Source organism: Antechinus flavipes, chromosome 3 (genome assembly GCF_016432865.1).
Source record: "Antechinus flavipes isolate AdamAnt ecotype Samford, QLD, Australia chromosome 3, AdamAnt_v2, whole genome shotgun sequence".
Lineage (NCBI taxonomy): Eukaryota > Metazoa > Chordata > Mammalia > Dasyuromorphia > Dasyuridae > Antechinus > Antechinus flavipes.
In genome coordinates this window covers 78,361,683-78,389,366 of record NC_067400.1, presented here as the reverse complement: position 1 = coordinate 78,389,366, position 27,684 = coordinate 78,361,683, and the positions used below count along the sequence as shown (strand labels likewise).

The following is a 27,684-nucleotide window of genomic DNA, read 5'->3' as shown; positions in this document are numbered from 1 at the left end:
CCCAACACTAAAAAAGGCCAATAATTGATATAGATAGATAGTGGAACTATTCAATCCATAGATCCATATGTCAATTCTTTCTCTGGAAGTGAATAGCATCTTCCTTCATCGATCCTTTGTAACTGAATTGAATATTCATATAACTCAGCATAGCTTAGTCATTCACTTCTACTCCTTGAAAAATATGGCTATTATTGTATACAATGTTTCTTGGTTCTATTTGTTTCATTCTGTTATTTCATGCAAAACTTTCCATATCTTCCTAAAATAAAACTACTTATCATTTCTTACAGTACAGTAATATTCCATCACAATCATGTACCATAACTTATTCAGCCACTCCCCAAATGATGGGCATCTCCTCAATTTCCAGTTCTCTGCTACCCCAGAGAACTGCTATAAATATTTTAGAATATATAAATTCTTTTTTTCCCCGATCACATTGGGAACAAACCTAATAGTGGTATTGCTTAGTTACAGGATAAACACGGTTTTATAACTCTTTGGCTATAATTCCAGATTGCTCTCCAAAATTGTTGTTATCAGTGTACAATTCCACCAATAGTGTATTACTGTCCCAAATTTCCACATCCCCTCCAATATTTGTCATTTTCCCCTTTTAGCCAATCTGATAGGCATGAGAGAATATTTCCACATTACTTTGTCTAATCAATAATGATTTAGAACATTTTTTCATAGTTCTATATGTAATTTTGATTTCTTCATTGAAAAACTAACTGATCACATCCTCTGACTATTTATCAATTGGGGAATGACTTATATTCTTTAAAATTTGACCAAGTTTTATATATATTTGAAATATGAGGCCTTTATCCAAGGAACTGTCTATAACTTACCCACCTTTGCTAATTTTCTGTTTTCCTTCTAATCTTAGTAACATTGGTTTTATTTGTACAAAACTTTTTGTAACTTAATGCAATTGTAACATAAATGTAATTTGATGTGTTCAAAATTAATTATTTTATATTTCACAGTATTTTCTCTCTTGTTTATTCATAAATTTTCTTATTCATAAATGTGATAGGTAATATGTTCTTTGTCCTTCTAATTTATTTATGATATCCCCCTTTATGATTATGGTCATTTTGACCATATATAGTAAATGGTATAAGGTATTGATGTAGGCCTAATTTCCACCAGAATGTTTTCCAGTTTTTCCAACAATTGTTATGAAACAGTGAATTATTATTCTGAAAGCTTAAATCTTTACATTTATCAAATACAAAGATACTATAATCATTTACTACCATGTTTTGTATATCTGCTCTATTCCACTAATTCAACATTCTATTTCTTAGCCAGTACCACATAGTTTTGATAATTACCCCCTTACAATAAAGATTTGGCTTTGTTAGACCTCTTTATATTTTTTCATTAGTTTTTTGATAGTCTTGAACTTTTCATCTTCCAATCAAATTTTATTACTTTTTTCTAACTCAATAAAGTATTTTTTTGTAATTTAATTGGGATGGCACTGAATAAGTAGATTAATTTAGGTAGAATTGTCATTTTTCTTATATTAGCTTAGCTTACTCATGAACAACAAATATTTCTCCAATTATTTAAATCTGACTTATTTGTATAAAAAAAGTTTTCTAACTTTGCTCATATAATTCCTAGGTTTGTCTTGGCAGGTATACTCCCAGATATTTTATATTGTCAATGGTTATTTTAAGTGAACTGTCTCTTACCAGCTCTTCTTACAGGGCTTTCTTGGGGATATATGAAAGATTTATGTAGGTTTAATCGATTTCCTGCTACTTTGCTAAAGTTATTAATATTTTCAACGAGCTTTTGGTTGAATTACTAGGATTTTTCAAGTATACCATCATGTTATCTGTGAAAAGTGATAGTTTTATTACCTCATTGCTTATTCTGATTCCTTTAATTTCCTTTTTCTTCTTTTATTGATGTTGCTAGCATTTCTAGTACAATACTGAATAATTCTGGTGATATTGGTCTTTGTTTCATACCTGATCTTATTGGGAAGACTTTTAGATTCTTTCTGTTACAGATAAAGCTTACTAATGATTTTGGATTAATTTTATCATTTATGCCTATGCTTTCAAGTATTTTTTAGTAGGAATGAATGTATTTTGTTAAAAGTTTTTTCTGTACATATTGCTATAACCATGTGATTTTTGTTTTATTATTGCTATAATTCAATATGTTAACAGTTTTCCTTATATTAAACCAGCCCTGTATTCCTAATATAATTCTCATTTGGCTATAATGTACATTCTTTGTGCTATATTATTGTAGTCTTTATTTAGGATTTTTGCATCAATATTCATTAGTGAAATTGGACTATAATTTCCTCTCTCTGTTTTTGCTCTTTCTACTTGAGATATCAGTATCATATTTGTTTTATTAAAGGAGTATGATAGGACTCCTTTGTCTATTATTCCAAATAATTTTTTTTACATTGAAATTAGTTTATCTTTATATATTTGGTGGAATTCATTGATAAATCCATGTGTTCCTGATACTTTTTTCCTTTGGAAACTCATTTAAGTCCTGTTCAATTTCTTTTTCTAAAATAGATTTAGATATCTTATTTCTTCTTCTGTTAATCTGGGCAATTGATGTTTTTATAATTATTCTTACATTTCATTTAAATTGTTAAAAATTATTGGCATATAATTAGATAAAATAATTCCCAATAATTGCTTTAATTTTATCTTCATTTTGCTGTATTCAACCTTTTTGTTTTTAATACAAATGATTTGGTTTTCTTTTTCTAAAAATTATATTAAACAATGATTTATCTATTTTGTTTTTTCATAAAAGCAACTCCTGGTTTTATTTATTAATAAAATGATTTTCTTACCTTCAACTCTATTAATCTCACCTTTAATTTTCAGGATTTCCAGTTTGGTGTTCAATTGGTGATTTTAAATTTGTTCTTTTTCTAGTTTTTTTTTTTAATTGCATACCTAATTTGTTGAGATTTCCTTCTGTTTAATGCTTTTGCTGCATCCCTTAAGTTTTGATATGTTGTTTTATTGTTATCATTCTCTTTATTAAAAATTATTTGTTGTTTTTATGCCCTGCTCTTTAACCCCCTTATTCTTAAATATTAGGTTAGTCTCCAATTAACATTTAATCTGTGTTTCTATGATCCTTTGTTAAATGTAATTTTATTGCATTATGATCTGAGAAGGATACATTTAAATAGTTCTGCTTTTACTATAAAGATTTTATGACTTAATATATGGTCAGTTTTTGTAAAGGTATCATGTACTGCAGAGAAAAAGGCATACTTCTTTATTTTTTTTTGTTGAATCATTTGTTAGTTATGTTTGACTCTTTGTGACCCCATTTGGAGTTTTCTTGGCAAAGATATTAGAGCAGTTTGCCTTTTCTTTCTTCAGTTCATTTTACAGATGAGGAAATTCAGACAAACAGGCTTAAGTGATTTTACAAGGGTTACATAGTTAGTAGTTGTCTGAGGCCAGATTTGAGCTAATAAAGATGAGTCTTCCTGACTTTAGGCCCAGTATTCTATCTATTGCACCACCTAGCTTCCCCATATTTCTTTCTTTTTCCTTTTTTTTTTTTCCTTTTCTTTCTTTTTTTGGGAGATTTAGTGACTTGTCCAGGGTTATACAGCTAGAAAGTGATAAGTCTCTGAAATAGAATTTGAACTCAGCTCTCCTTCTGCCTTCAGGGCCAGTGTTCTGTCCACTGTAATATCTAGCTGCCCCCCACAATATTCCTTTCTAATTTCATTCATGTCTCTCCAGATGTCTACCATATCTAGTTTATTTAAGATTCTATTCTTTTCCTTGACTCCTTTCTTTTTTAAAAAAAATTTTGGTTAAATTTATCCACTTCTGAGAGAGGAAGATTGAAATTCTACATTATTATGGTTTTGCTGTGTAAATCCACCTGTAATTCATTTATCTTTTCCTTAAAAATTTTATTTGTTTATTATTTGTTTAACAGTGATATGATTTTATTATCTTTGATATCTTTAAACAAAATAGTTTTCCTTCTTTATCTCTTTTAATTGATTTATTTTAGCTTTAACTTTGAGATCATTATTATTAATCCTGCTTTTTCTTACATTAGCTAAAAAAATTCTTCAGCTCTTGATTTTTATTTTATGTATATTTCTCATTTTAAAATATGTCTTTTGTAAACAACCTTTTTGCCAATTTCTGGGTTTTGATCCATTTTGCTGTTTCTGTTTTGTAGTTGAGTTCATCACATTCACACTCAAAGTTAATAATTTTGAGCATTTCTCTGCATCTTATTTTTTCCTCTGTTCATCCTTCTTTCTCTCTTTTACCTTATCCCTCCTTTTCTTTTTTTAATCCTTTCTGTTTCTTTTGAACACTGCCTCCCTAATCTGCACAGTTCTAAAATTCTCTCCATTGTTCTATCCCCTTGCCATTCTATTTTTTAATCTGTATACTCTTCTAAAATTCCTTCCTTTATCCTAAGCCCTTGTCCACCTATTTATCTGTAAATTGGGAAAACCTTTATACTATATATATATACACACATATATATATATGTATGTATGTATATATGTATGTATATGTATGTATATATGTATATATTTATATATATAATATTCCCTTTTAACCTCAGTTTTGATGAGAATAAGGTTTCTGTCTTACCTGCCCTCTCCTATTCTATCCTCCCCTTCACTATAACAGATCTATTCATGCCTTTTTTGTATGAATAATTGGTTCCATTTTACCTCTCCCTATCATTTTATTTTTTAGAATCACTCCATCATACTCAACTGACCCCAAGCCAATCTATATATACTCTTTCAAACGACTCTAATAATAATAACATTCATAAGAATTACAAAATATAATTTTCCCATATAAGAAATAACAATTTAAAATTATGAAATCCCTTGTAATTAGTTTTTCATGTTTACCTTCCCATGTTTCTCCTGATTCTTGTAAGTCAAATGTTCTATTCATTTCTGATCTTTCAGTCAAGAATACCAAGATTAATTAGTCTTTTTTTTTCCTCGCAGGATTATACTCAGCTTTGCTGGGTAGGCTGTACTCAGCTAAAACTCAACTCCTTTGCTCTTCAGAACATTATATTTCATATTCTTCAGTCTTTTAATGTGGAAGCTGCTTAATCTTATGTTAACTGCAGCTCCACAATATTTAAATTGTTTCTTCCTATTACTTATAATATTTTCTCCTTGACATGGGAACTTTGAAACTTAGCTGTAATATTCCTATGAGTTTTCATTTTGGGTTCTCTTTCAGTGGTGATTGATGAATTTTTTCAATTTCTACTCTATCTTCTGGTTTTAGATCTTCAAAACAATTTTTCTTAATGATTTCTTGAAATAAAGTGCCTTTTTGTTTTTGATTATAACTTTCAGGTAGTCCTATAATTCTCATATTATCTTTTCTCAATCTTTTTTCCAGCTCAGTTGTTTTCCTAATGTAAAGCTTCATATTCTCTTCTATTTTAAAAATTCTTTTGATTATTAGATTATTTCTTACTGTCCTATGAAGTCTTTAGGTTACTTTTGCCCAATTCTAATTTTTAAGGAGCTTTTTTTTTTTTTTAAGTTCTTGGATCTCTTTTTCCAAATGATTGATTTTCTTTTCATAATTTTCTTTCTTTCCTTGCCTTACTCTTATTTCTTTTCCAAATTTTAGGTCAGCCTCTTTTATTTGACTTTAAAAGTGCTTTTAAAGCTTTTCCAAGAACTTTTTTAGCTTGTTACTCTTTTACATATTTCTTTGAAGCTTTACAAGAAGGCTGTATTGTCTTCTTCTGAGTCTGAACCCTGATGTTCTCTATGGCCATAGTAACTAGCTACATTTGGGTTCTATCTCTGCTTTTTTCTCATTTGTTAATGGCCTATTTCTTGATTTAGTCTTTTTGTTAGAATTGGTCTCTACTCCAAGGGGATAGGGAAAAATCCAGTTTTCAATCTTGCTCATAGCAAGCAGCATCTTATGCTCATCAAGCACTTCCCCTTCCCCTCCTCCCCATGGCACTTTCATAGCTAGAAATTTCTGTCAGGGAACACAAGAATTTTTTATCAGAAAGAACGTAAACACTGATTTGGAAACCATTGAGATCTCATAAGACAAAGTACCTTATTCTGTGAGAAAAAAACTGAATTATTGCTATTGTTGATGATGATGATGATTATGCTACTTCCAGGATCAACTTTCTTTTTTTATTGAAGTTTTTATTTTCAAAACTTATGCAAGGATACTTTTTCATCATTGATCCTTGAAAAAACTTGTGTTCCCATTTTCCTCCCTTTCCTCCACCCTCTTCCCTAGATGGCATGTAATCCAATGTATTTTAAACATGGTAAAAATATATGTTAAATCCAATATAGGTATACATATTTATACAATTATCTTGCTACACAAGAAAAATCAGATCAAAAACTTTAAAAAATGAAAAATAAAATAAAATTCAAGCAAATCACAGCAAAAAGAGTGAAAATGCTATTTTGTGATCCATCTTCAGTTCCCACAGTCCTCTCTCTGGGTATAGATGGCTCTCTCCATCACAGGTTCATTGGAACTGATTTGAATCACATGATCAACTTTCTAAATTATTCTTAATTTGCACTATCCCTAGAGAATACTTCTATTCTTGGCTATTCAGCCATAATGAAGAAGTTAATGGGAAATCTTAGTAACCTATAGTATAAAATTGGCTCTGATACAAAGTTCTCACTTTTCTCTTTTATTCTAAATTAACCTATTTTCCCCCCCTGAACAAAGGGAAGACAATTTTCCTGAAAAGCAAGAAATAGCTAGAAACACCCTGGAATGTAATTCAAGCCAAATTATAGACGTCATCCCACCCAGGCAAATTGGTAACTTTGTGATGGGTAGATGAGAGGAAAATTATTATTTATAGTAAGAGCAAAAAGAAAGACATTTGGATGGTTTTGTCAGCTCCATGAAGATTCAAGGGATGAAAAGGAGAGTGTAGTAATTTTTGAACTTTGGACTGAAATTTTCCAGCAAAGTTTTTTGGAGGAACAAATATAGGATAAAATGAAATGATAGCAAAATAGCAAATGAAACACTATGTGGAAGATTAACCTGTTGAACAAAGTATGAATTCTGTGGACTGGCTCATTTGCTTTGAAGATTAAGGCATGCAAAAATAATGTCATTAGTTTTTTGGTATTAGAATTTCACAACAATGATCTCAGGAAGACTTTTTTACAATTTTAAGGTCAAAGTGTTTCTTAGTACAAACATAAGTTGAGAAAATAATACATTTCCTTAGAATTCTCCTTCCCCTGCTATCCTTAGGGGAAAGAACCTCCTAACAGGGTTAGATAGATAGTGAGGTAGCTACATAACTGATTTTTATTCAATATTTTTCTCTATGACCTAATCATTCTTTCACCCCTGTGGTTCTGAGCATCTTTTTTCCTCCCTGTCATATAATAATAACTGACATTCATATAACACTTTAAGGTTTACATTTTCTCATCTACCACCCTTGTGAGCTGTTATCATTATCCCCTTACAAAGTTAAATAAATTGCCTTTAATAACAAGTCATCAAATAACCACTGGAGATGGGCTTCAAACACAATTCTCTCTTGACTTTAAATTCATTATACTTTCTACTGCACTGTGCTGCCTATACATTCTTATAACCACAGATAACTTATAATCACAGTGGTCCCACAAGCCCAAAGATAAGATCAGAATCTATTCTTCTCCCCAGGTTATTACTGATATTTTAAAGGGCATATCTTGTATTTCCCAGTATTGCAGCCAATGCCAGCAGCACTTGCCTGATTCTCCTTATAACCCACTTGTAAACACTTTATTAAAATATCTGCCTATTTACTTTTCTGTCTTGTATCTTTGTTTTGTCTTGATTTTGAAATCTAAAGATAGCCCGTTTTTTTCATAGAAATATTACTATACTACCTTTTATTATTTTGAGATTGACCCACCTGTCATAAATCAATACTATTATCCCCAAATAGGACTATCCACTTTGGGTTTATTCAGGGCACTCCAATGCATCAGGGAAATAAAGCATTGGTTTTAATTTAATTAGCCTGATGAAAAAATATGATCTGATGATACCATTACAATGTGGTAACACTATAGTGGATATGATACTATTACTCTCTATATGTCCCATACCTTCTTTTCCCTGTTGCTTCCTGAGGTCAACAGTTTGGTAGATTGAAAGATCATTGTATTATGCTGCTAGGTAGTTATTCATTTGTACTGGTTTTGCTTTTTATAGAGCATGTCAATTCTAACTAGAAATACAAACATACTTTGGATCTAATCCACTGATTAAGTGCAGGTAAATGCTGGAATATTTATCAAGTGTTGGGGCACTTTTTTATAAATGGATGCACAGAGGGATGTCCGGAGGGGGAAAGAGTTGGACCTATTTGTTGCCTATTTCTAACATCCTATATGTAGTATTTGATGTTGTCTTCCCCCTATTAGATTGTGATCTCCCTGAGGGCAACAACTAGCTATTACCTTTCTTTGAATCTCCAGTGCTTAGCACATAGTGGGATTCATTAACTGTTCATTGACTGACTATTCCATTCTTTCGATTGTTGTTCAGTCATTTCAGTCATATCCCACTTTGTGTGACCCTATTTGGGGCTTCTTTGGCAAAAAATACTGGAGTGGTTTGCCATTTCCTTCTCTTGCTCATTTTACAGATGAGGAAACTGAGGCAAACAAGATTGTGACTTGCCCAGGATCACACAGCTAGTAAGTGTCTGAGGATGGATTTGAAAGATTTTCTTGGCCCAGCATTTTATACACTGCACCATCTAGCTATTCCATGCTCCCAGTAACCCCAATTTTTAGAATACGAGGAGCATTCTCATCACACAATGGTAATGAAGATCTATGAGTTACTTTTAAAAAATCAATATAATATTTTTTATTTAATATTTTTCCCTAGTTACATTTAAAATTTGAGTTACTTTCAAAAGTTTTCAGTATCCCCATACATTTAACTGATTTGACATCCATGAAAGGTTCAATCGGTAAAGGTGGAAACCAGAAACCGACTTGATGCTGTTTGCATCTCATCAATGCAGATACTTTCCATCTCTTTCTATCTGAAAAATACATTTGATCTGGGTCTTTGTGAGACTGGTTTCAGTTTCATCCTGATGTATATCAGGTAGAGTAGTACAGCAGAAAGAACAGTGTCCTGGATGTCAGTAGAACTGGACTCCAGTTCCAGTTTCGCCATTGTCTAACTTTGGGATGTTGGATAAATGTCTTTCACATTTTGGTACTTAAGTTTTTTCCAAACATGAGGTTTGCATGGAACATTTGTGGAACTTCTCTGTCTGATTGTGGTTAGCAACCCATACTCTTGATTATTTGGGTAGCACAATGCTTTTGGCCAATCATGTGACTAGGTTTTAAGGGGTACTTTGGAGATGACATGATAATTTCCTTTTTGCCTACAGAGCACCAAGAATCAATGATGCATTAGAACTTTAAAGGGAAGTAATCCTCCATCAGTTGTCTCTTGCCCTTTCCTTTTTTTTTTTTTTTGAGCATAACAAAAGACCTCTTCCTGTGACAGGTCTTGAGGAAGGATAGATTGTTTTTGTTTTCTTTCTTGGCTAACATGTGGCCATGAGCAGGTGGCAGCTAAAGCATATGTCCTGTCTACATGAGCCTAAAAATAGAACTCAGAGCCATAGTTCTTTTGTTTTGTTTTGTTTTGTTTTGAGTTTCTTTCCTAAGTACAGGTGACTGAATATCAACCCTGACATGGAAGTGTATAGACTTGGTGGTGACCTCATGGGGTCAATAAGTTTAGAGATTTTGGGCCAATCAGAGGAACTTCCTACTAGTGTTTTTTAATCAAGAGAAGATGATCACCAGTAATGGTAGAACTCAAACCCTGGCTTAAATGACCAATAAACATGGATTTTGAGAGGACACTGAAGAGACCTGAGGTAAAGGATAAAAATATCTATTTTGCCATTCTGCAAATTGTTTTGTATTTTGATGAGGTTACTTGGAGAGTAAAACTTAGTGATAATTTATTGAATCCTTTTAAAAGTTTTCTGACAATGTCCACTTGTGTTTCATGTTCAGCATTTCTTTTGTGTGTAGAAAACAAATTGTTGTCCCATACCTGATTCATATGTTCTTTCTATTCTTTTTAGGAAAATCCTAGACATGAATTCAAATTTAAGTTTTAAGTAATTTTCCCTAGGCTTTTGAAAAGGGGTATGTAATGAGTTAGAATATAAGAAAAGTTTAATATTCATTAACAGTCAGGCTCCTCCAGGTTGGCATATGTGGGTTCAGAGAATCGATCTTTATCTTAGTGGATAGGATAAGGGTACAGTGCCCTAGACCCTCCAGTGCTTCTTAATGTTGGGTATAAAATGAAAAAGTTATAAAAGATGAACTCTATGTTCCTTTTAGCTAAAAGTCTTCATGTCTATCTTTGATCTTACTCAACCATAAATCGAGCAAGTTTCATAAATGAGAACAATGTCTTCTAGGTCTTTTGTTATTTGACCTAGGATAGACCCTTAGCTTAAAAAGGACAAGTCCTCCCACTTTATGGGGCCATCTGCAGACATCCTGATCTATATCTTGCTACTGGATCCATATTGCCTGTTACACATTTACTTTTTTTTTTCCCCCAGGAATATTTCCTGCAGATATTTCAGGTTTTGAGAGAACCAGACTTGTGCAATCAAAAAGCCCTTAGGGGATTTCATTCTGTACAGAAGATACTAGTACCACCCTAGTGAGTCATTTTCATAAAATACAACATCTGCAAAAAAAAAGTTATAAACATGCAGCAGTGCTCAAAACAATTAGAAAGAGAACAAAATTACCCTAAAAAGAATTTATATTTATCATTTAAAATTTGTTAGTGTTAAAGTTTATTGGCTGGATATCAAGAAAACATAATATTCGGACACAAAATTCTTGCTCTTTCCCCTCTCTCTTTCCTTTCCCAAATGAAAAAAAGATTCTTGTCTATTTTTTAAAAGTTGAATTTGAACTCTGAATTTAAAAACTCTATGGTTCCCTATGGTTAAATCCATTTTTCATAGTACCATGTTTTATTCTCATCCCTTCTTGCTTCTTCTGATCAGGAGTTGGAATGAAAAGGAAGAAAGTAATTCTGAATTCTCTTGGCCACACCATTAATGCAAATAGTTGGTAAAGGTTATGTGGCAATAATAGTCTAGGTTCCCAGAGTAAATCATTTTAAATTTCACTTTCCTTCTTTTTTCACTTTAAATATAATTATCCATATCCCAGAAAAGTCTATAAATTTGAGACAATTGGACATAAACCTTCAAATGTGCATGGTTTATGATGGTGCAAACTCATGAGAGGGATGAACAGTGGTCCCATTATTGAACTGTTCCCAGTGGCCTCAGGGTTTGAGGCAACCTTATGTTCTTTTGGTTACTCTGATCTCAAGAAATCACCTGGAGATCTTGACACCTACATAAACTAAACAATACATTTTGGTAGAAGTGAAATACAAATATTGCATATCCTGGCTAAAGAGACTTTTAGAAGGAATTCAGTTAAAAAGTCATCTTGTTCAAAGCTTTTTAAAATTAATCAATTCAAATAGTAGAAGCATTTCTAGCAGTTCTAGTCTTCTTCCAACAAGGTGAAGCAAAAGACTCAGGACTGAGAAGAGTATTAGCCTTGAAATATAAACCTGTTTCCCAGGCACCTAAGTTCAACAAGTCATCTGACAATTTGTTACAAGGAAATAGTTCATTTTCTCAACTTTTGACTCTGAAACCACACCTCAAAACCAGTGTACTTGTTACAGGATCTATTTTAAGTTAATTTTTTTTTCATTCCCCAAGTATCCAAAAATCATCCAAAGATGAACATTTTCGAAGAAGTTTTATAACTGTCATTTTCTTAGTCCCTAAATATGTATTGCCACCATACTGACTTGGGAAGTATGATTCACACAGCACAAAGGTACCCCAAAAAGTTCTTTAGACAAAACCTTCATCCTCAAAATCTAGGTCTAGCATTTTCAAAGAGACTCTTGATAACACACACACACACACACACACACACACACACACACACACACACACACTCTATAGCTAATTCTCTACTGCATGTTTCCTTGAATTCTGTGTAGGTATGTCTAGACCTGCCTCAACTATACCTCTTTTGCATTTTAACTAGTATAGATTACTCATTAAGAGCCAGAGGATTAGTGATCTGTAAAACTACACACTAAATTATACAGGTGAAACACCTGTGCAGGTATAATCTATCTAAATACATGATCTCACTTTAATACCATGTGCTTGATGCTGCCTGCTTCTTGTAACTGTTTTATTAGATGAACATGCAGCATTCTAATTCTAATTCAATCATTTTATTACTGATCTATTTCTACTGAGTACTCCTCTTCCCTGCTTCTTAACAACAACAAGAAAAACAACTAAACCAGCATTGTACAATTTTCTTTAAAATAGGAACTATTTGGTTCTTCTTTTAAATCTGCTATACCTGGCAAACAATAGGTGGTTAATAAATGCTTATTTACTTGACTTCTATTGCTGGAAGGAATGAAAGGAACAAGAATGTTTTGTTTTGTTTTGCTTTCTAACAGGTTTCCAAAAAATAGATTTTTTTATCAGTATAGATAAAATTCATTCAGACTATGAAATTTTGATTCAATTGATTGAAGTAGACTATAGTTCAGATGTGCACTAAGATGAATAGATGTCATCAATTAGTGGAGTACGAAGGCAAAGGGAAGAGTATAACTATTTATTAATTACCTACTAAGTGTCAAGCACTATGCTAAACACAACAAATATCTTGTTTGATTGTTGTTATGTCACATCTTTGTGACCTCTTTTGGGGATTTTCCTGGCAAAGATACTGGAGTAGTTCATCCCTTCCTTCTCCAACTCATTTTACAGATGAGGAAACTGAGGCAAACAGAGTCAAGGGACAGTACATTTCTAGAGTAGGACTTGATCTGAGGTACCCTTTACTGTGTGCTTGTGCTCATATTTGCAGATGTCAAGTATACCACTGTTGATTTTGTAAGAGACTGAAATATTTTCTGGCCCTGGGGAAAAATGCAAACATTCCTTAGAGAGGAAAGACTTGAGGAAAAAACAGGTCTTTGGATGGATTCATCTTGACTCATGAGATTGCCTTCCCTTTCTTTGAAAATGGGAATTATGGGAAGGAGAATTCAGAGCCAGACAGAAAGAAGGGACTGGTACATTGAGCATAATAGGGAACAGCTGCTGAGAGATAAACCGTGAGAGAATATTTGGATTCAAATAGTGTGGTGGGAGCATCAGTGCTAAGGAGTCATAACTCTGAGAGTGAAAGTTGGTTTAGAGGATGAGAGGATGAATTCAACCATTCTAGTAAATACTTCCTAGCCAAGCTGTTTTCTTCCTTTCTGGTTAGACAAGTTTGCAAGCTAGAGAATTCTTTTATCTGTTGCTCTCAATGTAGATCTCTTTTATCTAATGGGAGACTCCGTGGACCAGAAAAAAATGCTAACTTAGGCTTGTATGTTATTTAAATTCAAGTAGGTGATAAGATAGAGAACATTCCTTATTCTAGAGGAACAAAATGGAGTTGTAACGGTAGTTTTGATCCATTAGGGAGGGGGGTGGAAAGGAGAGCTGATGGAACAAACCTGGTAAATTTGGGATTCAGCTGAAATAAATCCTGAGCCAGTTAGAGAAGCAGGCTAAGAGGGATCTAAACATGGGTAAGGCTACTTTCATTTTCAAACCACTGGTTAACATTTTTGGTGAGCTGAATTGGAGGAAGTAGGTAAAAAAAAAAAAAGTGAAAGCTGGAAACTGATCCTTTCAGAGGCAGGGAGGGAAAGGGGGCGGGGGGGGGGGGGAGAAGGAAGAGGAAGGGAGAGAGAGAGAGAGAGAGAGAGAGAGAGAGAGAGAGAGAGAGAGAGAGAGAGAGAGAGAGAAGGAAAAGAGAGAGGGAGGAAAGGAGGAAAGAAAAGAGGGAGGAATATGCATAGCGTTAAGATACTGAGTTCCTCTAATGTAGAGGAAAGGACATAGAAATCTTTTGCTCTTGAATTTTCAATTATAATCTCTTTTCCTCTCATTTTCTTCAAAAACCATCGATTGAACCAGAATATTCAAAAATATTCTCATTTTACTGATGAGGAAATTAAAGATTGGGAGGGCTCTTAGTAAAGTTAGAATAATACTAGAGGAAAAAATTTTGGTCTTAATTTAGGTTTTTAAAAATGAATGTTCCCTGCTTCATCAACAATCAAGATTTGGATTTGATTTGTATTTTTTTGATGTTGTATAATAAGTCTTCGGTATTATAGACAATAGAGTCCTTGACTCCAGCTGATTTAGTTGAGAAATAATAGCTTTGAGTCAGACACAACCTCAGGAACAGCATGGAATTGGGATGGTTGAGCAAGACAATAAGAAAGAACATTGGAGAGGGAGACATTGTGAGACCGTGGGTGTCTGTGGGTGTTTTAACACATATAAACAAGAATAGTAACAAGTCATTACACCTGCCTTTTGGCAGAACTCACCTTTCCAAGGAAACTGCTGAGACAATGAGCAGGGATTCAATCCAGGGGAATTTTCAGATGAATGGAGAATGAAGCCGTTGGAAGTAAGATAAGTGGAGTGGGAAACTTCCTCCTATAATGACATTTGAGACAAATTTGGAAGAAGGAAACAATGGAATTCTTATTGGGGCAGAGAGGCTAAAACTCGTCATGGCTTTGCCTTTGTGTGTGACCTCATCCTCAGGACTAGTTTGACAGGTTATACATAGGGCCACACATCAAATGGAAAAATGAGCTCGTTTGTTTGAAAAGGTAATGACGGACTAAAGAACTGCATGGATATTGCTGTTGAACTGCTTGCCCACAGGACTATCCGAGAGTCCTGAGATGTTTATTCCTTCCCTCCTTTGGACCATACTTTGTGATCCTCTACAAAGGCAATAGCATCACTCAGGATGTAGTGTGAAAGTGGTACAGCCTCATGTAGAAAGGCAGGGCTAGAATTTTATTATATTTATACCCAAATATATTGTCAAAGGGTCTAAAATTTGCTATTCTAAAATTCAAGTCTTGTCAAAAGTACATTTTTTAAAAATTCAGTAATCTTCATTTTTCCTAAAACCCAGTTCCTCTAGATTACTTTCATGCCTTCTTTTTTCTCTCACTTTTTTCCTTGGCTTACTTTTGCCTCACAAGATTTTTGACCTTTTGGTTCTCCAAATGAATAAAAACTGTCAAGTTCTATGAACAACCTCTTGGTAATTTAGTATGACATTAAGTTTGTAAATTAATTTAGATAATATTACAATTTTTAATTGTGTTGACATGATCTAGCAATGAATAATGACTTTCTCTTCCCAGTAGATAAAGGGTCAAAGGAGAGGAACAGGCAATTTTTCACAAAAAATGTAAACTATCAACAACTATATAAAAGAAGACTCTAAATGATCAACAATAAGAGAAATACAAATTAAACCAACTTTGAAGTTTCACCCCATACTCCTAAGATTCACAAAGGTGAAAAAAGATAAAAATGGTCAATGTTGGGGGTTATGGGAAGATTGGCACATTAATAAATGGTAGATGGAGCCATTGAAAAATTCAACCATTCTAGTAAATACTGTTTGAAACTAGACTATACAAGATTCTTTCTGGTACATATCCTTGACCCAACAATATTACTATTAGGCCTATACCCTAAGGAGGGCAAACACAAAGTTTCCAATATATTTATAAAATATAATTTATTATATTATATATTATGTATTGTATTATATATTATTATAAAATATAATAAAATAATTTATAACAGCATGTGTGTGTGTGTGTGAGAGAGAGAGAGATAGATTCTCATTGATTGGGAAATAGTAGAATCAATTGTGGTATATGAATATATCACATGTTATCATACTCAAAATGACAAATATGAAGACTTTAGAAAAAAATTAGGAAGATTTATATGAATTGATGAAGAAATAAATTAAGAGGAGCCAAGAGAACAATTAACATGATGGCCATACTAATGTAAAAGGAAAACAGCATTGAGACATTTCAGAACTCTAATCAATCTTGACTTCAGATGAATAGTAAACCCTCCTTTCATCAGAGAGAAGCTGCTACAGATGAAGAATTAGGCATAAATTATCAGATGTGACTGTGTTCCATTGTTTTGCCTAACTAGATTTGTTATAAAATGTTCAATGATGGAGGAAGTGGCGGTGATTTTTTTTTTTTTAAAGAATCTAAACTCAAGGCAATCCCAACAGATTTGTGATGAAAAGAGCCATCCACATTCAGAGAGGGAATTATAGAGACTGAATGTCAATCAAAGCATAGCATTTTCACTTTTTTGTTATTGTCGTTGTGGTTTGTTTGTTTCTTGTGGTTTTTTTTTTTCATTTTTTCTTTTATCTTTTGATCTGATTTTTCTGTAACATAAAGAATATGGAAATATTTTTAGAAGAATTGCACGTTTAACCTATATTGGATTGCTTGCTGTCTGTGGGGGGTAGTAGGAATAGGGAGGGAGAAAAATTTGGAACACAAAGTTTTACAAAGGTGGATATTGAAAACTATCTTTGCATGTATTTGGAAAAATAAAAAGCTATTAAAAAACAGAAAAAACTCCCACAATGCTCTCAACTTATAATATAGCTTGTCTAAATACTCCTGAATGTACTTCTTTTATATCTTTTTTCCCCCTGGTCTCTTTGAAGTTCCTGACCTTTTATGCTTCAAAATCAATTTTCTTATTATTTTTTCTAAATCAATAATTTTTATTAATTTAACTGGGATTATTTAAACTTTTTAGATCTAAGTTTATTTGTATAAAAAGAGTCTTATGTTTATGTTCATATAGTTCCTGTGTCTGTTTTTGGCAGGTATATACTCAGATATTTTATATTGTCTAGGTATTTTAAATGGTCGAAAGAAATATTGAATAAAATTGCTGACAAATAGTATGGTTTCTCTATTTTTCACTTTTGACTAAATCTATTTTAACTTAAAAAAAGAGTCTAAATAAAGCACTTATTTAATAAAATAAAGAAAACAAGGGTGTTGAGCTTTGGTAATCTCTAAGATTTTTCCTAGTTTTTTTGATTTTATGTTCCTGTGATTAATAAGAGTCAATTATTTATTGTCTGCTTAGTAGTAAGGATACCAAAAAAGTGTTTTTCTGCTTAATTCTAATATATTTCCTCTGAGATTCTCTCCAATTTATCATATATATACATTGTTCACACATAGACTTCTTAATTAGATTGTATTCCTTGTGAGCAAGAATTGTTTTTACCTCTTTTTGTATCTCTAGTGATTAGCACAGTGACTTGCACATAGGAAGCACTTAAAAAATGCTTGTTGACTTAAAGAAGCTCACATTCTAATTGGTGAGACTATATGCAAATAATTATATTCAAACAAAATATATACAAGGTAAATGGCAGGTAAAGATGGAAGACACTAGCAGTAGGAGGGTGGGAGACCTCTTCAAAGATAGGATTTAAACCGAAACATATAGGAAATCAGAGAAGCTAGGAAAAGGAAGGGAGGAGAAAATAATTCAGGCATAGGGGACAGTCAGTAATAAAGCATCAAGTTCAGGAGATGGAGTATTATGTAAGAGACAATAGTTTATTAGGCATGCTAATTTGATGATAAACTGGAAAGAAACCTGTCTTTCTTTTGGCTGTTATCATAATAAATGACTTAACATTTTTAAAGTTGCTAAAACTTCCTGGAATAAAGATGATACATTTTGTAGAATAAAAATCTTACTAAGAATTACAAAATGATTCCATGTGACATTAGTACCATCTACCAAGGATTAGTAAGAACTTATTTTTATTGTTAGGTTTTAAATATTTAAAGAAGTTGAATTTTTTTTTTTTATGTGTATGAGTGGATATTACCAGATTTGTGGTGTAGTGGAGTAAAAATTAGCCAAATTCTACAGGATCCCATATCTCTACTTCTACAAAAAAGAGATTTTCTAAAAATAGAGATTTTCAATAGATTAAGTCTTGGGATCTGTTAAGGACGTTGAAAGCAGAAAAACTAAATTTATTATTTATCTTCAGGGATATCACTTTTATAGGTGCTCCCTCCACTAATACAGAAAGTAAAGCTTCTATACTCATCTTCAAGTCTTCCTGAATTGCTGTGGCTAAAAATAATTCTTACCTGGTGGTCAACTTTCTGATAAGGGGCCCCTCAGAACTTAGTCCTGGTGAGGATACCTTGTCCTCCTGACTAGGGCTTGCATGTCTGGAAGATGATTTATGGCTCAGTGACTTTCCAGTTTGTTAAGACCTGCTGGGACTTGTGATCCGCTCCCATCACTTTTCCAAATGCAGTACAAATTACACAACGAGGCCTTAGAGTGGTAATTTAGTGGAATTCCCAATTTAGTAGGTTAAAATAATTTACACAGTGCTTTTAAGGTCTGCAAAGCTCTTTTCCTATGTTACCTTATTTAATCAGGTTATATGTTTGGTGAAATGCATTTATTTAGTCTTACAAGTATGGAGTTATTATTATTGCTAGTAATGACATTCAGTATCTTCTGGGTATTTCTGAATTATATCTATGAGATCAATGATTCATCACAACCGGCATTTACATATATAGCACTTTAATGTTTTCAGAGAACTTTACATAAAGTCTCTCTGGAGCTTTACAACCAGCCACTTAAAGAGGCAGGCTATACAGTTATTATTCCCATTTTACAAATGACAAAAGTGAGGTCCTAAGAGGTTAAATTAAACAGCCAACAGCTGTTAAGAGGTGGAATCTGAAGCTATGTTTTGCTGACTTGTAGTTCAGTAATTTAACCACTAAACCACAAACCTTTTCGAGTACTAAGCTTTAACATTTTTTTAATAGTATTTTATTTTTCCAAGTACATGTAAAGATAGTCTTCAATAAATTTTTTTGTAAAACTTTGTGTTCTCGGACTGGTCATCCTACCATTTAGGGGAGGGGATGGGGGATGGAGGGGAAAAATTAGAACAAAAGATTTGGCAAGTGTCAATGCTGTAAAATTACCCATACATATAACTTGTAAATAAAAAGCTATAAAAAAACAAAAACAAAAACAAAAAAAACTTTGTGTTGTAAAATTTTCTCCCTCCCTCGTTTACTTTCTCCCTCCCCAAGACAGCAAGCAATCTGATAAAGGTTAAATACATGCAATCCTTTTAAATATATTTCCATATTTGTCATGTTGTACAAGAAAAATAAGACCAAAAGAAAAAAAAAACATGAAAAAAAATGTGAAAATACTATTATTTGATTCACATTCATCTCTCTCTGAATATGATTGGCATTTTCCATCTCAAGTCTATTGGAATTTAGGCTTTTTTTAAACATCGAAATATTTCCTGGCTCCCCACATAATAATCATTGTTCTATTAGCATTTCCAGGTTTTGTAAATACCTAAGGACAAAATTAAAACCATTGAATTAGTAAATAAAGTTAGGAGTTGGTTTTATGGAAAAATCCAAAACAATAGATAAATTATTGGTCGATATATTTTTAAAAGAACCAAATCATTAGTATTAAAAATGAAAAGAGTGAATACATCATTAATGAAGATGAAACTAAAGCAATTATTAGAAGTTACTTTCCCCAATTATATGTCAATAAATTTGGCAATTTAAGTGAAATATAAAAATTCTTACAATATCCCTACAAAAACATAAACTGTTCAGAATAGGATAGCTAAATAAACTTCTTTTAGAAAAAGAAATTGAACAGGCTATAAATGAGATTTCTAAGAAAAAAGCAACTGAATTCTACCAAACATGTAAAGATCAACTAATTCCAATATTAAGCAAATTATGTGGAATAATAGGCAAAATATGGGTCCTATCAAATTCTTTTAGGAGATAAATATGGTGCTGATACCTAAACTAGAAAGAACAAAAGCAAAAAAAGAAAATTATTAATTAATTTCAGTAACAAATATTGAGAAAAAAACTAAATAAAATGCTGGCTACAACAGTATATCACCAGTTACTATCCATCTAGTTACTAGCACATCTGAAAAATAGCTTCAAAAATGGGCAATGGGGGCAGCTAGGTGGCTCAGTGGAGAGAGCACCAGCCCTGAATTCAGGAGGACCTGAGTTCAAATCTAACCCTAGCTGTGTGACCCTGGGCAAGTCACTTAACCCCAATTGGCTCTGCCAAAAAAAAAAAAAAAGAGTTGCTTTGAGTTTCTTTCTCTGAACATAAGTAACCAATCCATTATCCTGAAATAACTTTTCCTAACATTGGTGACAATATCATGAGTTTAAGAAAAACGGAGCTCCTGGGTCCAAGTTCGGGTTCCTCAGAAGGAGGCAATGTCTGCCACAAGTTGTTGAAGATGATACCACTAGGATAATACTACAAAGAATTTTAAAAAAACCCAGTCCATAAAATCTGGATCTTGAGAGGGTGGCTAGGACAGTACAGATCTGAATCAAGATGGAAACATCTGTTCAGCAGTCCTGCCAAGTGTTTCATGCTTTAATGTTTTAAGTATCAATCTCTTGGAAAGAGTTTAATGTAAGATGGATTCATGTATCATATTTTAAGGATTTTTTTCAATGAACATATAATCCTTTTGAGTTTTAAACATTCCCTTTGAGGTAATTGGAATAAATATACATCGGAATTACTTTGAATCTTACTGAGAGTACTCTATTTATGCCTTTTGGATATGATGTAGACATGAGTCATTCTTAAGCTTTGTTTTTATATTAGCTCCCAAGAATATTCATACTAATCCATTTTTAAAATGGGTCTCTTTCCCCTCCCCCTCAAATTGCCCTCATCTTTAGATCCACTATGGAGTAAGGGCCATAATAAGCCAGAAAATGTAAAAATATGCCTAATTCTTTTCTTGGGAGTCAACTACTCCTAGGAATGAATCTGAATTTTATAAGCGGCATGATGGAGACGCTTGTTGAAAAGAGAATCCCCTGCCCGCTTATGGGTTTTGCATATTCATTAAAATTGTCTTCCTGAGGAAGCTAGATGGAATTTTAGATAAGAGTGTCAGCACTGAAGTCAGGAGGACCTGAGTTCAAATCTGACCTCAGACACTTAATATATCCTACCGTGTTTCCCCGATAATAAGACCTATCCCGAAAATAAGCCCTCCCCTTACTATGTAAAATTCCTCTAAAATAAGCCCTTCCCCGAAAATAAGCCCTATTGAGATTGCTACTGGAGTGAAGGTGATCCCCTGCGCTACACGCTACATTACGGTACCCTTTGTATGCACCATCCCCCCCCCTCCCCTGGTGAAACGCACACCACGCTCCGAGCTGCATCCAATCAGAGCTGCAGCAGTGAGCGCGTCATCCTGTTCTTCCCAGTGATTTGCTTGCTGGCGCTATTGAGAGCATTAAAATAAGCCCTCCCCTGAAAATAAGTCCTCTGGTGTTTTTTCTGTCCAAAAAAATAATAAGACAGTGTCTTATTATCAGGGAAACACAGTAGTTGTGCGATCCTGGGCAAGTTATTTAACCCCAATTGCCTCAACAACAACAACAAATTGCCTTCGTTTATGTCATTCTCTTTTCTTTCTTTTTTTTCCTTCCTCAGTTTTACCAGCTCACCATCCTCTTGATTTCTCTTCTTATTTTATTTTCTTTCATTTTTCTCCTAGTTGCACTATCATCCTGTCCCTCCCCTGCCCTTTTTTTTCTTATTTCATGCAAACCTGTCAAATCAAGGGCAGGTCTTGAAGCACAGACAAAAAAAAAAAAAAAAAAAAAAAAAAAAAACCATGAAACATAAACACAGATTTTACTTTGCTGATTTGTTTTTTACTGAATCTATAATTAGAGAAGCCTTGCAGGAAGGAGGGAACCATTGACAGATGTCTATGTTGAAAAGTAGCAAGTCCTTTGGGCATCCAGCTTATTTAATGTTCAACAGCTGGAATCCAAGAGCTCATTTTACAACATTATTTGTGGTTAGTTTAGATAACATTTTTGGATCTGTGTTTATTACGAAAAGGAATGTCAACAGATTGATACCATTCTGAATGTGTTAGGATCATTATTTCCTGCTGCTAACTTGAAGTGCGTTGATTTCTTTATAAAGTAGGATGTAACGATGCTCGGATTATCTTTTTTAAAGCAGAGTTTATTTATATTGCGCCAAATGATTTGTGTAGATTTTTTTTTTCCCCTGTGGCTGTTAGTGTTATAAAACTGGGTTTCTTACTGTCGTGACCTTCTGTGAGAGAGAACAGACCAACAGTGAGCTCCAATAAGAGAAAAATATTTTTTCAGAAAATTTTAGAAGTGTTTTTATTTTCTTTTAAATTTGGTGAATGAAGTATTTGTTGACCTATAGTAGACTGTTTAAGGCAGAAGTCATCATTTTAAGAAACTGGCAAGTCAGTCATCTAAAGAATTAGTTCATCTGGCCCAGAAATATTTTTTTAATGGATTATATTCTGAATATTTTGGGGAACTACTATAAAATTGAGAATAGCTAAGATTAAGTTTAGAGACATAACTAGTAAGTCAGCCATTAATTAATTAATTAATTAAGTGCCCATTATCTATCTATATATTATTAAGTGCCCACTATATATGGGAACACAAAAGTAAAAGATAGTTCCTATCCAGTTTAATGGAGTCTCTCTTAATTGCTCTGTATCTCTGCATTTTCATCTGCAGAACAAAGGGACTGTTCTAGGTCACTTCAAAAGTGTCTTTCCGTTCTAAAAGTCCTTTGTACTCTGCTTTAGACTTGAATTTTGAAGAGAATTAAATTTGATTTTAAGTGAAAATGAAGAAAATCTTACCCATTTTAACTTCCTCCTATTTTATGGAGGAAACTGAAACTCACAGTATAATCATAAGTTCTTTCCTCTTGGGAGTTTTATCTCCCACAGATAGTTTAATTAGCCTGGATCTGTGTATAAGTCTCTGGGGAAGGTAGAGAAAAGTCCCACTAGAGGGGGGGGGGGGAGGCGGTGTTACTCTTGATTGTTTATAGGCTCAGGTACAAGCCCTTTATGGATAATGGCTTAAATACAACCTATCCTAAGATTTATTATTTTTTTTTTTAGCCAATTTCTTGCAGGAAGCTCAAGAGCTCTTTTAGTGAAAAACATGAGCTCAAATTCAGATATTCCTATCCTAGAGGTAGCATGAACCACATTCTGATATTTACAGGGCAAAGTCTGGCTGGGAGCAAAATAACTCATTATATAATTCTTCTGAAACCCCCAAGAGTAAGATTAATTAATGTAAACCTGAAGGTACTTTGGGCCATTGCTTACATTTTAAGAATTTGTATACCATTATATATAATTAAAAATTTATATATAATTTCCAGGCTTATTGAAGCCATTCCAGATAGATTGGCAGTTATGGAATTTTTGTGATAGGCATTGAAACTCTTCCAGATGATTTGGTAGTTACAGAGATTTTGTGTTAGGAAAAAACCTCTGAAAGAAAGCATGCAACATAGTAGTAACATGGTGGAACTTTTCTTATCAAACGCAAAGGCTTTCACCTCAAATAACTTGTTATCTGTTTCCTAACTTCATGGTTAATCATGTTGTTGTGCCACAGATAAGGAGAAAGACTTTCTATCTTAGGCATCATCAGAATGTTGGGTGCCTCTCCCCACTCTGTAATCCCAATTATCAGATATCCCCCCTGCCGTCAGAACCGGATTGTTAGTCCCGTGTTCCCACTCTCAGCACCCTGATTCCTCCCCTGCCTCGGTCTACCCCCTGTGTCTGAGTCACGTGTATATATGTCATTGAGAATTATATATATACTTATAATTATATATATATACTTTGTTGAAATGGAAATTTATTGTTGCATGTTTAAAATCTTTTTTTGTATGTCCTGCTGAACACATAATCATTTTTTCTTTTTTCCTATTTTTCTATTTGTCTTAATTTTTTTTAAAAGGAGGAAAAAAAAACAGTTCCTGAAATCAGTGGACTACAGCTGGAGTCCTAACTATATCACTTGCCAGCTGTATATATGTCATTGAGAATTCATTGTTTGCTGGATTCGTGGAGATGATAGTCTCATTCAGCCCTGGGACCAAACCATGGATCCATTTGGTCCCAGTAAATCTCTCTCTTTTAAATAAATTATTAATTTATTTCTCTAATCGCTATCTTGCCTCAGTTTCTCAGCATTATAATGTTAAAGAAAAGCTGCAATTAAAAAGTGAGACTGACATTTGTAGGTAGGGAAATCAGGGCAGAAATGAGTGGGGTTTTTGTGAAGAGCAATTAACTACAATTCCTTCCAGCTCTGTGAGAGTGAAGAATGATAAATAAACCCAGAGACTGAGACTTTCCCTATGAAACAATGGGATGTGATATATAACAGTCCCTAGAAGAAGATTCTGGGAAGATAGTGGATTAGGTCAGAACATTTCAATCTTTCCAAAAAATATTATATCCAGCAAAATTAAATATAATATTGAATGAAAAATGGACATTTAATCACTGTCAGAGTTTCAGGATTTTGTTGTAAACAAGCCTGAATTCAATAGAAAATTTAACATATAAGAGCCAACATCAAAGATTAATTTCAAGGGACTCCATAAGGACAAACTGTTTATGTTTTATAAGTAAAAATGTAATCATATTTCTAAGATTGTAATTAGTAATTCAAAATAAATATTGGGGTAGAGCTGAGTATGATGTGATTATAAAAAGAAAAACAATGTAGGAAATAGTAAAAACAGTAAATATGCTCTACAAATGAGGTATGAAAGCAAGAACAGACATAAAGGAATTAGATGGGGGAGGAAAGCTGAAAACCTACTCATATCAAGAATGGGATAATCGATACATATATCAAAATCTATAAAGTTATGAGGGGGAGGGAATAGGATAAGGTAGGGTACAGAAGAGTGTGTAGATTCATGGGAGTGGGATAAGGTGTGTGGATTAATGGGAAAGGAGTAAAGAGAAAGGGAAATGGTGGTGGAGGGACGTTGTGGGGGGAGGTTAAATGATAGCAAGATAAGTTAGCAGGTAGAAGTAAAGTCGAAGAGTTAGCAGAAAGAGAAAACACGAGAAAAATGCATATATATGCATGTGTATGTATGGTATGTGTTTAAATATATATGTATTTGTGTATGTATGTGTGTAAACATAAATATTTTTGTTCTTAACTATATCCTGCTTAAAAGAGAAGGGGATGAAGAAAGGTGGAAAAAGAATTAAGTAAAAAGTTCACAGCAGAGAACAAAAGAAAATCTACAAGGAAGCAAAAATGGCCATCTCTGAATACAAGATGTTTTATTATTATATATACTTTCTTGAAACGGAAATTCATTGTTGCATATCTTTAATCTTTTTTGTATGTTCTGCTGAACACATAATAATTTTTTTCTTTTTTTCTTTTTTCCTATTTTTCTATTTGTCTTAAATTTTTAAAAAAGGGGGAAAAAACAGTTCCTAAAATCAGTACACTAAAGCTGGAGTCCTAACTATATCACTTGCCAGTTGTATTTGCACAAGTAATTTAACCTCAGCTTTAATTTTTATCATTATAAAATACTGAACATTTTCATCTTTACAAGGTTGATATGAAGACTAAATGAGCCACTGAATCTGAAAACATTTTGTAACCTCGTGGGGCTTAAATCCTACCTCAAAATATTTCTAACAGTGTAACTAGGCTCTGGTCTGCCTTAGGTTTCTCAACTCTAAAATGGGGATAGTAATAGAATCTACCTTCCAAGGTTGTTGTGAGGATCAAATGAGAAAATTTTTGTAAAGTACTTATGATAGTATCTGAAACATTTTGTCCTTCAGTCCTTTTCAGTTGTGTCTAAGTCCATATGGGATTTTTGAGGAAACTGAGGCAATCAAAATTAAATTGAACTTGGGTCTTTCTGAATACAGATCCAGTTATCTATCCACTGCACCAACTTGCTGCCAACTTGGAACACAGTAGATGCTTAACAAATGCTTATAAAAAAAAAAAAAAAAAAAAAAAAAACACCAGAAAGTTGGAAAGGGAAAACTTTAGTCCACTTATTGTTTTGGGTATGTGACACCAAATGGCCAGGTTATTGGATTGTTTGTTGCTTGTGAGATAGTCCCATAACAATGGCCTTTGGGGCAAGGGTTACATTTGCTTGTTTTGGGGTTTGTTTGGTTTTTTTTTTTTTTTTTGTCATTAAATTGGATAGTTATTTTTGAAATGTGGGGACTCAGGGAAAGAGGTTCAGAAAAAAAAAAAAAAAAGCCTGTACTTTTGGTCTGTGGACAGCAGCTATTTGTTTTCCTTTTTCTCTGGTCATACCTTCCAAATATTTGACAGAGATTTTGAGGAGAAAAAGTAAGCAAATACTAATAATCAAGTCCATTTCTTCTTGTTTTCAGTCTCCTTTTTAAAAGTGATAAAAGAATTTTGAGAACTGAGAAAGTTATCTCTAATTCTTTTTTTTTTTTAAATTAGAGCTTTTTATTTTCAAAATATATGCATGGATAATTTTCAACATTCACCCTCACAAAACCTTGTGTTCTAATTTTTTCCCTTCCTTCCCCTCCATCCCTTCCCCTAGATAGCAAGTAATCTAATATATGTTAAACATGTGCAATTCTTCTATATATATTTCCACAAATATCATGCTTATGTTCATTCTTTTCATGTCTTCAGTTAGATCAAGAACTGTTAAGCAATCATTATTAGTGGAGAAGCAAGGACATCATCTCATTAAGCTGACATTATTAATATCAAGCAGGCATAGCATGAACTTTTATATTTGCCAAATAATCTTTTGTTCTTAGTTAAATGGAAATCCTTTCATGTGATTTCATATCCTAAGAATAAATGATGGGAGGAGCAGCTAGATGGTGCACCAAACAGAGCACTGACCCTAGAGTTGGAAAGACCTGAGTTCAAATATGATCTCAGATCTTTAGAACTTACTAGCTGTGTGACCCTGGGCAAGTCACTTAACCCAACCCCAAATGCTTCACAAAAACAAAAAACCCTACAAAGCCCAAGAACAAATAATGGAGATAGCCTAGCCATTTATGCAGGAAAAAAACAAATGATGAAAGCCTATCCATTGGCTGTCCCATTCCTGCCATGCTCTTCCTCTTCACTCCTGCCTCCTGGCTTTTTGGCTTCCTTCAAAACCCAGAAAATCCCATCTTCATAAGGAGACTTTCCTGGTCATTTCCCTCTTAACTCCTTCTCTGCTACAACTGCCTACCTTCTGAGATGACCTTCTATTATATTTCTCTCTATATATTTCTATATAATATACTATTATATAGTATATATATTATATATATGTACACTTTTCCTTTTCTCTCTCTTTCTCTTTCTTTCTTTCTTTCTTTCTCTCTCTCTGTCTCTTTCTTTCTCTCTCTCTCTCTCTCTCTCTCTCTCTCTCTCTCTCTCTTTTTCTTGCTTTCTCTTGCTTTCTCTCTCTCTCTCTCTCTCTCTCTCTTTCTCATGTTGTTTCCCTCATCAGAATATGATCTCCTTGATGGCAGGGATCATATTTTTGTCTTTCTATTTGATGTGGTTAGCACAGTGCTTGCCTCATAGAAAGGGGTTGATAAATGTTTATTGACTGAGTGATATATTGTGCAGAATACTATATTTTGTT

The 27,684-nt window shown here is 33.3% G+C and overlaps 1 protein-coding gene across 1 annotated transcript in view; it reads right to left on the bottom strand.

Annotated features, from left to right (window-relative positions):
- The window catches only part of CMKLR2 (chemerin chemokine-like receptor 2), a 46,480-nt gene that overhangs the window by 14,778 nt on the left and 4,018 nt on the right, over window positions 1-27,684 (bottom strand). Inside the window, 1 exon segment of the mRNA XM_051983704.1 lies at window positions 14,583-14,694. The gene's annotated coding sequence lies outside the window, so the exon portion shown is untranslated.